Genomic DNA, 12,939 nt, shown 5'->3' on the forward strand with positions numbered 1-12,939 from the left:
GCACCGAATCTGCAAGCTAGAAAGCATAGCGTCCCAGACTGGCAGATTTCGGGCTGTCACATCTGGGGAAGTGAAAAGTGCCCTTTCATAATGTTTTCATGGCAGTAAAAAGTGCCGTTGGAAATGGGGCCCCGCCCTCCAGCGGGGAAAGAGCAAGTTCCCTCTTCTCCAGATGGCCTGTCCCAGGGCAGCTATGTAAGCTCTAGGAGGTAGATAAGGTAGATAACTTACAGGCTTTGGATGGGAGACGAGGCGGACCCCGCCAAGAAGAGGCGCCGCGCGGATTTACCGCCATCGCGCACTCAACCTGAGGAATCGCCACATACCCCCTGGCTGTTCCACCGTCAAAAGTGGTTAGGGTGGAGGGACACGCAGCACGAGCAGAAAAAAGTGCTTTAAAAGACCGCGTGAGCCTACTGTGCACCTCCGGGAAGAAGGGAACGCCCCTCTAGTCGGTCCGGCCGCGGAGCTGGGGGATAAACCATCTCCAACCCACGGCCGAAGCAGCCCGGGAAAGCACGGCTAACATGTCCGTTTCAGGATCCGTAGTGACAGCGCTCACCAGCCCGAAGGGGGCGAGTGGGTCTGGATCATCATCGGACAATGAAAGCCCACCCTCCGATGCCGCGGTGGACGTCTGGTCTCCGGTGTCATCGGGCGTAAGGGCTACCATCTGTTAGACGGATCGCTTCCCCCGCCCGAAGCTTGGATGGAGCGCTTAGAGGAGCGGGAGGTCCGCGGGCCCGTGGGCGACGGATTATCTCTCGCTGAAACCCTCAGATCTGCCCGAGTGCCCGCTGCAGAGCAGGGGACAACTGGGGTGGTTCGCCCTTTTGCAAAGGCTAGCCGCGATCTTTACTGCGCAACAGTCATGGCATCGCAATGACGACATGAACTGCCCGCGAGCAGTGCATTAACATGCTGGACCCCCCAGACATGCAACGCAGTGCTCGTGCCCATCATCCGAGGACAGGAAACAACCGCATCCAGAAATGCACAGTCGGAGCGCCGTCCTGAAAAGGACATGCTGCACGACTGTGTTGCTCTTTCTGTGAAGTTTGCAACTTTATACGCACCGCTCTGGAGGACCGGACCCAAAGAACGCCAGGCAAGGGAGAAACCCAGCTCGACCGTCTGCCGCTGCGTGTACACACTCTGGACCGGGAGAATGCTCTCGTTCACTCAGAATCGCTGGTCACAGCAGGAGGAACCCTCATCGACTCGATCAGAAAGTCTCTGAAGCGAAAAGGATGGCGTCTGCTCGCTCCAGGTGTGCTTATATGCTGGGATAATTGGCTTACCAATTCATTGCATTCATTGGCCCGTTCAATACTCTTTCAGACAAGCGGCTTCTGAACCGAATCCTCCCATTTCGTGGATTCAATCAATCCACTCTATGGCACTGAAGTTCCCCAACCGAAGGGGAACCACAATTGTTTATATTGTAAAGATAATCATGTTTATATAAACATTATAAATAAGGACTTCTCCCCTGCTGAATCCCCGGGTCTGAATGCAGACACAGTGGACAGCACTACAGCAGATCTCTTTCCCTATCTATTCCAACCATTAGCCCTGCCGGTAATCTGGAAGATTTTAAACAGCACGGATATAGGCGTTGTGTCTGAATGGTAACGAACTCAACTGATAAAAGACAAAGTCCGCCATTCTCCAATGCTGCACACAAACACCTTTGCTGTATCGGCCCAGACAGCATTGCAGGGAAAACTATGCAACAAACCCCATGGAACATGAAAACAAATATGACAAATATGACCCTTTTTGAACGGCTAAATATTGCGTGCTGTGCGCAGCCACAGTCTCACAGCTTGGCAGGTCTGTCTTCGGAAAGCACGTTGATTAATTAAGAAGCAGGGACTTCTCTTAGGTAGGGTTGAGTACCGAAACCCGGTGCCATTATAGCACCGGTACCTTGGTAACCGGTATGCACTCGCTTATGCACGCTCCCTCTGTGTTCGCGGCACTTGCTATCTTTGTGAAGGTTCTGCGCGGATCAGTTCCCTGCATTCGTCAGAAGTTGACGAAGTTGACCGTTGATGATATCAGACTTCTGTTTTCAATAGCGATTTTAACACTTAATATAGGAAGTCCTTGGCTATGCAGAGACCATTTTTAATCAGAAATATAGTGTACATAGTTATAGTTAGGAAATTAAGTCTTGAATTTACAGTCGGCAAGCTACTAAAAAACAGTATAAGACATTGATGAAATGCAGTTTTCAGTCACGCTCAGTAAGTCATGTAAGTCATATTCAACTCGTTTAGTTTTGCCTTGATTCATTTTTGATTTCCATCTTTAACACGTGATGTATTTACAGCACATTTTTAAACATATTAGTTTAACTAATTTCTAATATCCACTGTTTTATCTTCCCCATGCTGACAGTCAGTGCAGAACATTTTAATAGTTATTTTGCAAGACAGTTATATTCAAAGTCTCTTTAAGAATTATATAGTATTTTATTCAGATTAAAGTGTAATTTAGAATTAATCAGATAACTACGAAAGTTAAAATAAGTAGTCAAATTATTTTGTAACTGATTTGTTGTGTAAATTAAAAATATACTGTAAATATTTCTTAAGGAGGCTAATAATACTGACCTTATTTTTTATTTTTTTAATTAAAAACGTCTTTTATTCATGAAATAAACAATAAGAAATAAGACTTATTATGACTCCAGAATAATTATTTTTTAGGAAACACTGTAAACGTTTTCAGAAACATTATTTTAAATAAATGGGAGGGCAAAATAAATTGACTTCAACTGTAGGCCTGTTAAAGTTTACAGGTGCAGCAATGTGCCTTGATGTACTTGAATGTTAGAAACGTGTTCTCCTACACCAGTATAACGTTACTTGTCAAATAAGTGAACAAGGAAGATTATTTTGAGTTTAAGTTATTTAATTATCTTGTTTATGAAGACTGCAGAATGATGCATAAAAACAAAGGACTTCGAATAATGTTTTAAGTATTTTGTGATGTATATGTTAAAATGTGCTCTGCCCAACCCCCCACAGGTTAATAGTAAGCTAATGTAATTACATAATGCAAATCTTAAATTCATGCTAACCAACAAATGATCAAAGGAAATGTATTAATGTAATACAATATGAATTGAATGAATGTAGAACAATATGAATGTTTACTTTAAACTGTAATTAAAATGTTCTATTAAAATGATTTTTTAAAATATTTTGTCAAATAAAATATTTTTGAAGAGTCATCCACCATCAATTTGTGGCTAAAAAGTCGGTTCAGGCACCATTTTGGCACCGATATCGTTTTAAAAGTATCGATTTAGCACCGGTATCGAATAAAAACCAAACGATACCCAACCCTACTCTTAGGATAAGAAAATTCAGTCTATGAGTATTAATAGGAAACCGACACATAATTACTGGACTTTGATCCCGCCACAATAATGATTTTAAAACCGAAAGATGAAATTAGCTGACAATTAGTATTGTCAAAATTATTCAGTTTTATCCACAATTAAAGCTGACAGGTACTAATGTTGTCTTTATTGATGTTCAAGACACACAAATCTGTTCTCAAAAATTTCCAAGAAAGTACTCAAGGGTTTCTTGAACCTTTACATTCAAATGAGATTATGCTACAAATGCCTATATGTCAGCATAGTGGCAGATTCAAAACCAAGACTAACTTCATATGCTAATGACGGAGAGATTGTCACTAATTGTCCAGACTTTTACTTTTTTACTTTACTCTGATGACATGTACAAAGGGTAAATGTCAATCAAAGTGTTACTACAGAATGTTGTCATAAAGTGTGATTATAAAAATTTAATTAATAAATGTTTACTATTTAAGTCTAATTATATTCAGATATCGCTTCCACACAAATGTGTTTAAACACTGTTTAAAAACGATTTTTGCAAAACAGATCCCCTTTAACATTAAACAGGTCAGCCATTTTAAGTATTTGTTTGTTTTTAAAAGTGTACTTACTACTTACTCTCCCTCAAGTGGTTCCAATCCTTTATGATTTTCTTTTTTCTGTTGAACACAAACGAAGATATTTTGAAGAATGAAAACCTGAATCTGAAAATCTGAAATTATGAATCTGAAAACCTGTAACTACTGAATTACATTGTAGGAAAAGAAATACTATAGAAGTCAATGGTCACAGGTTTCCAACATTTTTCAAAATATTTTCTTTAGTTTTTAACAGAAGACAGAAACGTATTAAGGTTGAAAACTAGTGTGTAAATGATGACAGAATTTATCTTTTTGGGTGAAATATCCCTTTAATTATTTTCACTTGTATTTTTTTAAAGCATAATAAAAAAATATGTTTGCTTCAGCTTGCTGAGGGCACAACACCACATTTTGAGACAGTTAAAAAACATTTCTTTTTTTTAAGACCAAAAAAAGTAGCAATTTAAAAAGCAATTTAAAAAATGTCTTGTTCGTGCTCTTTCATATAGTGCTACTGAATAGCAACCAACATTAAGTTTTAAATAAAGGCCCAAATGTTCTAGAATGATCTTGTGTTGTGTTTAGTATATTCTGGTGCTATACAATAAATTTAATTTGTTATTTAACAAAAACCTTTATTAAGGGCATTGGCACTCTATCAGTGTGGCAGTTCAATGCAACTCAAGCAGAAAAATAATCAATTTAAACATTTACTGCAGTGTTTAAAAAGCCCAAAAAAAGTATCAGTGTTGTTTCTTCACTGACTTTAATATATTTGCAGACCAGTTGCCTGAATGATAAGTACTGCCATTTCTGTTGGATATTGGAGACATCAAACAGAAAACAAATGCTAAAAATAAAAATAAATGAAACTATTATTATATGCTAATATATTTTTATACATTTTGCCTTTTGAAAATTTGTCAACCATTAGTAAGTATGAAGTATGAATAATTGCATAAATACAATGCGAAAGTTTGGCCACCCCTGATAACTTTCATAATTGCAACCTATAGCCTGCTGGCCTTTCAAAACAGCAACTTCAGTTGGATATACTTTATACTCTGGAGAAAAAAACAAACATTTCACTTCTGATATAACACTTATTTAATCAACAGATACGATGCAATTTACAAAAACAGACAGGTGCAAAAATTTGGGCAGAATAATGACATCAATCTTTCGTACAATCATCTCTTGCTGAAATAACAGCCTGTAGACATTTCTAATAGTCAATGATAAGTCCCTGAAATCTTGCTGAAGGCATTTTGGGCCATTCTTCCATGCTAAATTTCTTCAGTTCAGCCAGGTTTGATGGGTGCCGAGTGTGAACGGCACTTTTCAAATCAATCCAGAGATTTTCGATGATGTTCAAGTCTGGGGACTGGGATGGCCATTCTACAACATTGTATCATGTTTGAGCAAGATATCCTTGGTAGATCTGAAACTGTGCTTTGGGTCATTTCCTGCTGAAACATCCAATCCTGGAGTAACTTTTGCTTCTTATCTGATTTCTAAACATTGTTCTTCTTCAGAATTATGCAACCTTCAACTGTGACAAGGTTTGGGGTACGTGTGTTTGCCACACATCCGCACAGCATGATAAACTCTGCACCATATTATACAGTAGGGAGCAGGTTCCTCTTCGGGAATGCTGTGTTCTTTTTCCACCTTGCAAACATCCATGGTTGTGGCATCTTTTCACAGTATATTTTTCCAAAATGGTTCAGGCTCGTCAAGATGAGCCTTTGCATACCTCAAACATAGATCAGAATGCCGGAATGTGTCATTTCATTTTATTACACATAACTTTATATGTAAACAAACTAGTTTTGGTTTAAAAATGTAAATCTTTTTCAAATGCTTCCTAAGTGTCATTTAACAAAGAGTCATAAACCAAAGATTCTTACAAATTTGAGTTTTAATTACTAATTTACTAGTTTATAATAACTTATTTTTAGTCTTTGGCATGACAACAGTATATTTTTTCCTAGTTATTTCGCAGTATAGTAGTTTTCTACTTAAAGTGTAATTAAAATGCTCAATTAGGTTAATTAAGCAAGTCAAGGGACAACAGTGGTTCCCCTTCGGGGGGAACTTCAGCACTATAAGTGGATTTGATTGTAAAATCCACGCATTGGGAGGTTTGGTTCAGAAGCTACTCGTCTGAAAGAGTATTGAACGGGCCAATTAAGAATGAATTGGCAGCGCAAGCCTGCGCAGGTGAGAGGCATAAGCAATCAACTGAGTATATAAGCTCACCTTGTGCCAGCAGACGCTATCCTTTTCGCTTCAGAGACTTTCTGATCGAGTCGATGAGGGTTCCTCCTGCTGTGACCAGCGATTCTGAGCGAACGAGAGCATTCTCCCGGTCCAGAGTGTGTACACGCAGTGGCAGACGGTCGAGCTGGGTTTCTCCCTTGCCTGGCGTTCTTTGGGTCCTGTCCTCCAGAGCGGTGCATATAAAGTTGCAAACTTCACAGAAAGAGCAACACAGTCGTGCAGCACGTCCTTATCAGGACGGCGCTCCGACTGTGCGTTTCTGGATGCGGTGGTTTCCTGTCCTCGGATGATGGGCGCGGGCACTGCGTTACATATCTGGGGGTCCAGCATGTTAATGCGCTGCTCGCGGGCAGTTCATGTCGTCATTGCGATGCCATGACTGTTGCGCAAGATCGCGGTTAGCCTTTGCAAAAGGGCGAACCACCCCAGTTGTCCCCTGCTCTGCAGCGGGCACTCGGGCAGATCTGAGGGTTTCAGCGAGAGATAATCCGTCGCCCACGGGCCCGCGGACCTTCCGCTCCTCTAAGCGCTCCATCCAAGCTTCGGGCGGGGGAAGCGATCCGTCTAACAGATGGTAGCCCTTACGCCCGATGACACCGGAGACCAGATGTCCACCGCGGCATCGGAGGGTGGGCTTTCATTGTCCGATGATGATCCAGACCCGCTCGCCCCCTTCGGGCTGGTGAGCGCTGTCACTACGGATCCTGAAACGGACATGTTAGCCGTGCTTTCCCGGGCTGCTTCGGCCGTGGGTTGGAGATGGTTTATCCCCCAGCTCCGCGGCCGGACCGACTAGAGGGGCGTTCCCTTCTTCCCGGAGGTGCACAGTAGGCTCACGCGGTCTTGTAAAGCACTTTTTTCTGCTCGTGCTGCGTGTTCCTCCACCCTAACCACTCTTGACGGTGAAACAGCCAGGGGGTATGTGGCGATTCCTCAGGTTAAGTGCGCGATGCCGGTAAATCCGCGCGGCGCCTCTTCTTGGCGGGGTCCGCCTCGTCTCCCATCCAAAGCCTGTAAGTTATCTACCTCCCTCGGAGCTAGAGCTTACATAGCTGCGGGCCAGGCTGCTTCCGCCTTGCATGCGATAGCCACCTACCAGCGCTACCGAGCGCAGGCGCTGGCCGAGCTGCACGAGGGTGGGTCCAACCCAGGCTTACGAGCTTCGCACCGCCGCCGACTTAGCTCTTCGGACTACTGAGTCTGCTGCGTGTGCGTTGGGGAGGACGATGTCCACATTAGTGGTCCAGGAGCGCCACCCCTGGCTGATATGCGCAAAGTCGACAAAGTCCGCTTTCTTGACTTCCCCATATCCCCAGCCAGGTTCGGCGACACTGTCTGTGAATTCACCCAGGAATTCAAGGCGGTGAGAGAGCAGTTGGTGGGTGATGTCTTATCGGCGGTTCGTAGCCCGCTCCGCCCGCCGTGCCATTCATACCTGCTCCTCGCCGAAAGCGCCCGCCTACGAGAGCTGCTCCGCCCCCGCACACGCCTCCGGCGAAGCGAGCGCGTCGGGCACCTCGGAAGCAGGCAGCCCCCCTGCCCAGAACGCCGCTAAGTCCGGCAACGGACTGCGAAGCGCCCCTGGGACAGGCCATCTGGAGAAGAGGGAACTTGCTCTTTCCCCGCTGGAGGGCGGGGCCCCATTTCCAACGGCACTTTTTACTGCCATGAAAACATTATGAAAGGGCACTTTTCACTTCCCCAGATGTGACAGCCCGAAATCTGCCAGTCTGGGACGCTATGCTTTCTAGCTTGCAGATTCGGTGCGTTTCGCCAGTGGCTCACGAGCGCTGGGAGGACGGTCTCCTTTCTCCCACCCCTCGAGCCTCCCCTCCGGAGCTCGGGTTCGGAGTGAGAGCAAATATCTCACCTCCAGCTTTTCCGTGGGACCCGCGAGCTTCCCGGATCAGCACACCCACTCCACGCTGCCCCACTGCTGGTACGTCAGCGATTGTAGCGATGAGTCCATTAGCGATAGCTCTGCCTGCCTGGTTAGCGCGGGCCAGCTCTTCGCGGTGGCTCATACGCACAATCAGACTCGGCTATGCGATTCAGTTCGCGAAACGGCCCCCCAAGTCACGGGTGTGTATTCACCAGGGTCAGCCCCCTGTCCGCCCCTGTCTTGCGAGAGGAGATTGCTGTCCTCCTGGCGAAGGATGCAATCGAGCCGCTCCCTCCAGCCGAGATGGAGAGCGGGTTTTACAGCCCACGCTTCATCGTGCCCAAAAAGAGCGGTGGGTCACGGCCAATCCTAGATCTGCGCGTTTTGAACCGCTGCCTGCACAAGCTGCCGTTCAGAATGCTCACGCAGAAGCGCATCCTCCGGTGCGTTCGTCCTCTGGGTTGGTCTGCAGCATTAGACCTGATGGACGCGTATTTCCATGTCTCCACTCTTCCTCGCCACCGACAGTTTCTACGGTTTGCGTTTGAAGGTCGAGCTTGGCAATACAAAGCCCTCCCCTTCGGGCTCTCTCTGTCTCCGCGGGTCCTCACCAAGCCCGCGGAGGGTGCCTCAGCGCCCCTTCGGCTCGCGGGCATCTGCATACTCAATTTCTTTACGACTGGCTGAATTTTGCCCTCTCTTTTGATTATGCACAGAGTTGATTATGCACAGAGACAAAGTGCTCTGGCACTTCCACCTGTGGGGGTTTCAGGTCAACCGAGAAAAGAGCAAACTCGCCCCCGTGCAGAGGATCTCTTCTCTCGGGCTGGAGCTGGACTCGGTCACCATGGCAGCGCGCCTCTCCGGAGAGCGCGCTCAGCTGATGCTGTACTGTCTGAGAGAGCTCGACAGTAAAATAGTGGTCCCACTGAAACTATTTCAGAGGCTCCTGGGGCATATGGCATCCGCAGCCGCTTCATGCCGCTCGGATTATTCTATATGAGACCACTTCAGCACTGGCTTCACGATCGAGTCCCCAGACGCGCATGGCACGCGCGCGCACACCGAGTCTCTGTTACTGCGCTGTGTCGCCGCGCCCTCAGCCCTTGGAGCGACCCCTCGTTCCTACAGGCCTGGGTGTCTCTAGAACAGGCGTCCAGTCTTGTTGTAGTTTCAGCAGACGCTTCCAACACGGGCTGGGGGGCTGTGCGTTGCGGGCATGCGGCTGCGGACCTGTGGAAAGGTACCCAGTTGCATTGGCATATCGCCTGGAGCTGTTGGCAGTGTTCCTCGCTCTCCACCGTTTTTTTCCGGTGTTGGAGCGGCAACACGTGCTGGTCAGGACGGACAGTACGGCGGCGGTGGCGTATATCAGCCGTATAGGGGGTATGCGCTCTCGCCGCATGTCTCAGCTCGCCCGCCGTCTGCTCCTCTGGAGTCATCCGCGGCTGAAATCGCTGCACGCCATTCATATTCAGGCAAGCTCAACCGTGCAGCCGATGCGCTCTCACAGCAGCCTTGCGTCCTGGAGAATGGAGACTCCACCCCGAGTCTGTTCAGCTGATATGGGCGCGATTCGGGGAAGCCCAGATCGATCTGTTGCTTCCCCCGAGATCACTCATTGCCAGTTGTTCTTTCCCTGACCGAGTGCTCTCGGCACGGATGCACTGGCTTACAGCTGGCCTCGGGGCACGCGCAATACGCGTTTCCCCCAGTGAGCCTGCTCGCGCAGTTACTGTGCAAGGTCAGGGAGGACGAGGAACAGGTTACTGGTTGCGCCCCTCTGGCTCAACCGGACCTGGATGTCAGAGCTCTCCCTCGCGATAGCCCTCCCCTGGCAGTCCCTTCGAGAGAGCACCTACTCTCTCAGGGACAGGGCACCACCTGGCACCCTCGCCGATCTTTGGAGATTTTTAACGCGAGGAAGACTTAGGTAACCTCCGATTGCGGTGGCTAATACCGTCACTCGGGCTAGAGCCCCCTCCCCGAGCGCGCCTATGCCCTGACGTGAAGTCTATTCACTGAATGGTGTGTCTCTCGCTGAGAAGACCCCCGTAATTTGCCAGATCAGCGTTGTGCTTTCTTTACGCCGAGAGAAGTTGGAGAGCAGGCTGTCGCCCTCCACACTCAAGGTTACGTGGCTGCCATCTCCGCTCTCATAACGCGGTGGCTGGCAGCACCGTGGGAACGCATAACCTCATCATCCGGTTCCTCAGGGGCGTTAAGCGAATTAATCCACCCCGCCCCCTCTCATGCCCTCTTAGGATCTCGCCCTCGCTACACAAGCCGCGTCAGATCCCTTCGATCCTCGACTCAGTATATTTCTGTCCCTGAAGACAGCTCTGCTGGTCGCGTTGATATCGATTAGAGGGTCGGGGACCCGGAGGCATTTTTCGGTCAGTGACAGTGACTTCGTCTGTTATAGCGGTCGGCAGCAGGGAAGTGCCGTACCGAAATAAGTTCCCACTAGATTGTGGATGCCTTTCTTTCACTATCAGAGCCGAGATGAGCCGCGTCCCCCGAGAGCGCGTGCGCACTCCACTCGGAGCTTCGCATCCTCTCGAGCGCGCGCACGCGGCGCCCCTCTAACAGACATCTGTAGAGCTGCGGGCTGGGTGACACCCAACACATTTGCAAGGTTTTACAATCTGCGAGTGGAGCCGGTTTCCTCAAGGGTATTAGGTAACCCTTGGTGATTGAGGAAACAATTCGGTAGGGTGTTGAAACACGCTTGCTGCGCCATTTTCCCTAACACGGAGATACGTGCGCCTTTTTATCTGTCAGTAAGTTCCCCGTCAGGTGAGCCCTGCAGATTCCTCCGTGGCCCCCAGCACTGACTCAGCGGAGGAGTCACTTGCTGGCCCACTACGTTGTAGGTCTGCCCACTGGTCAGCCCGCGTTTTGGGTAAAGGTGCCTGCTATGCGTGGTCCCCACTAGGCGATCCCATATGCTTATTCAGCCACGGTTAAGTCCCCCCCCCTGGGCGGACCCGTGTCTTCCCTCCCCGCTAACCACTCTTTTGCTATGCGTACTCCCCCTTTTTAGGGCTAGTCCATATGTAAATTCTGCCATCTATCCCCCCTTGGGTAACGGATAGCCTCCGCAGCGTCCTCCCTATCGGGATTGCACGCTTCCCAACGTACTGTCGTATTTTCCTAGAATTATCTAGATGCTCACGACTTCCCAAAAAATATATATAAATCCGTAAAACTTCTGTTGAAGTAGGATAAATTAGGGCCAGGGACACGTTGGAGGACCGCGCCCCCCATGATGTGGGTGCGTCACGCTTGCTTGACTATCTCCTCATCGGGGGTGTTGGTAAGGTGCAGTCATTATGGCGCTTTCAATGGGCTCCCAATGCGTGGATTTTACAATCAAATCCACTTATAGCGCTGAAGTTCCCCAACCGAAGGGGAACGTTCGAGGTTACTAAAGTAACCCTTCGTTCCCCGAGGAGGGGAACGGAAGCACTATACTCCGTCGCCATAATGACTGTCCCTTAGCTGTTGAAAGTCTCTTCAGCTTAAAAAGGATAGCGTCTGCTGGCGCCAGGTGAGCTTATATACTCAGTTGATTGCTTATGCTGCTCACCTGCGCAGGCTTGCGCTGCCAATTCATTCTTAATTGGCCCGTTCAATACTCTTTCAGACGAGTAGCTTCTGAACCGAACCTCCCAATGCGTGGATTTTACAATCAAATCCACTTATAGTGCTTCCGTTCCCCTCCTCGGGGAACGAAGGGTTACTTTAGTAACCTCGAACGTTTCTTTAGAAGAAAAATGTAATAGCAAATATTTCTTCATTCATTTATTTTATTTTCGGCTTAGTCCCTTTATTTACATTTACATTTACATTTAGTCATTTAGCAGACGCTTTTATCCAAAGCGACTTACAAATGAGGACAAGGAAGCAATTTACACAACCAAGAGCAACAATGAATAAGTGCTATAGGCAAGTTTCAGGTCTGTAAAGTCTAAGAAGGGAAGTATTAGTAGTATTAGTATTTTTTACTTTTTTATTTTTATTTTATTTTTATTTTTTTGGTACAATTAGTGTGACATTCAGAGAGGCAATTGCAGATTAGGAAGTGTAGTGGAGACTAAATAGTTGAGTTTTTAGTTGTTTCTTGAAAGTAGCGAGTGACTCTGCTGTTCTGATGCAGTTAGGGAGTTCATTCCACCAACTGGGCAGATTGAGCGTGAGCGAAAGTGATTTCTTCCCTCTTTGGGATGGAACCACGAGGCGACGTTCATTCACAGAACGCAAGTTTCTGGAGGGCACATAGATCTGCAGAAGCGAGAGCAGATAAGAAGGAGCAAGGCCAGAAGTCACTTTGTAGGCAAACATCAGAGCTTTGAATTTGATGCGAGCAGCAACTGGCAGCCAGTGCAAACGGACTAGCAGCGGAGTGACATGTGCTCGTTTAGGTTCATTGAAGACCACTCGTGCTGCTCCATTCTGGAACAGTTGAAGAGGCTTGATAGAGTTAGCTGGAAGCCCAGCTAGTAGAGAGTTGCAGTAATCCAGTTTGGAGAGAACAAGAGCTTGAACAAGGAGTTGAGCTGCATGTTCAGATAAGAAGGGTCGGATCTTTCTGATGTTATAGAGTGCGAATCTGCACGATCGAGCAGTTCTAGAAATGTGGTCAGAGAAGTTTAGTTGGTCATCAATCGTTACTCCAAGGCTTTTCACCATTTTGGATGCAGTAATGGTTGCCCCATCCATCTGGATTGAAAAGTTATTGTGTAGAGTTGGGTTGGCAGAAACTACAAGCATTTCCGTTTTTGCGAGGTTCAGCTGAAGATGATGATCTT

The 12,939-nt window shown here is 47.3% G+C and overlaps 1 protein-coding gene across 2 annotated transcripts in view; it reads left to right on the plus strand.

Moving 5' to 3' along the window:
- rec8b (REC8 meiotic recombination protein b) overlaps positions 1-12,939 on the plus strand; it is a 50,664-nt gene that overhangs the window by 14,638 nt on the left and 23,087 nt on the right. The window lies entirely within an intron of this gene.

Source organism: Danio rerio, chromosome 24, assembly GCF_052040795.2.
Source record: "Danio rerio strain M-AB ecotype USA chromosome 24, GRCz13ab, whole genome shotgun sequence".
NCBI classification, from domain to species: Eukaryota; Metazoa; Chordata; class Actinopteri; order Cypriniformes; family Danionidae; genus Danio; species Danio rerio.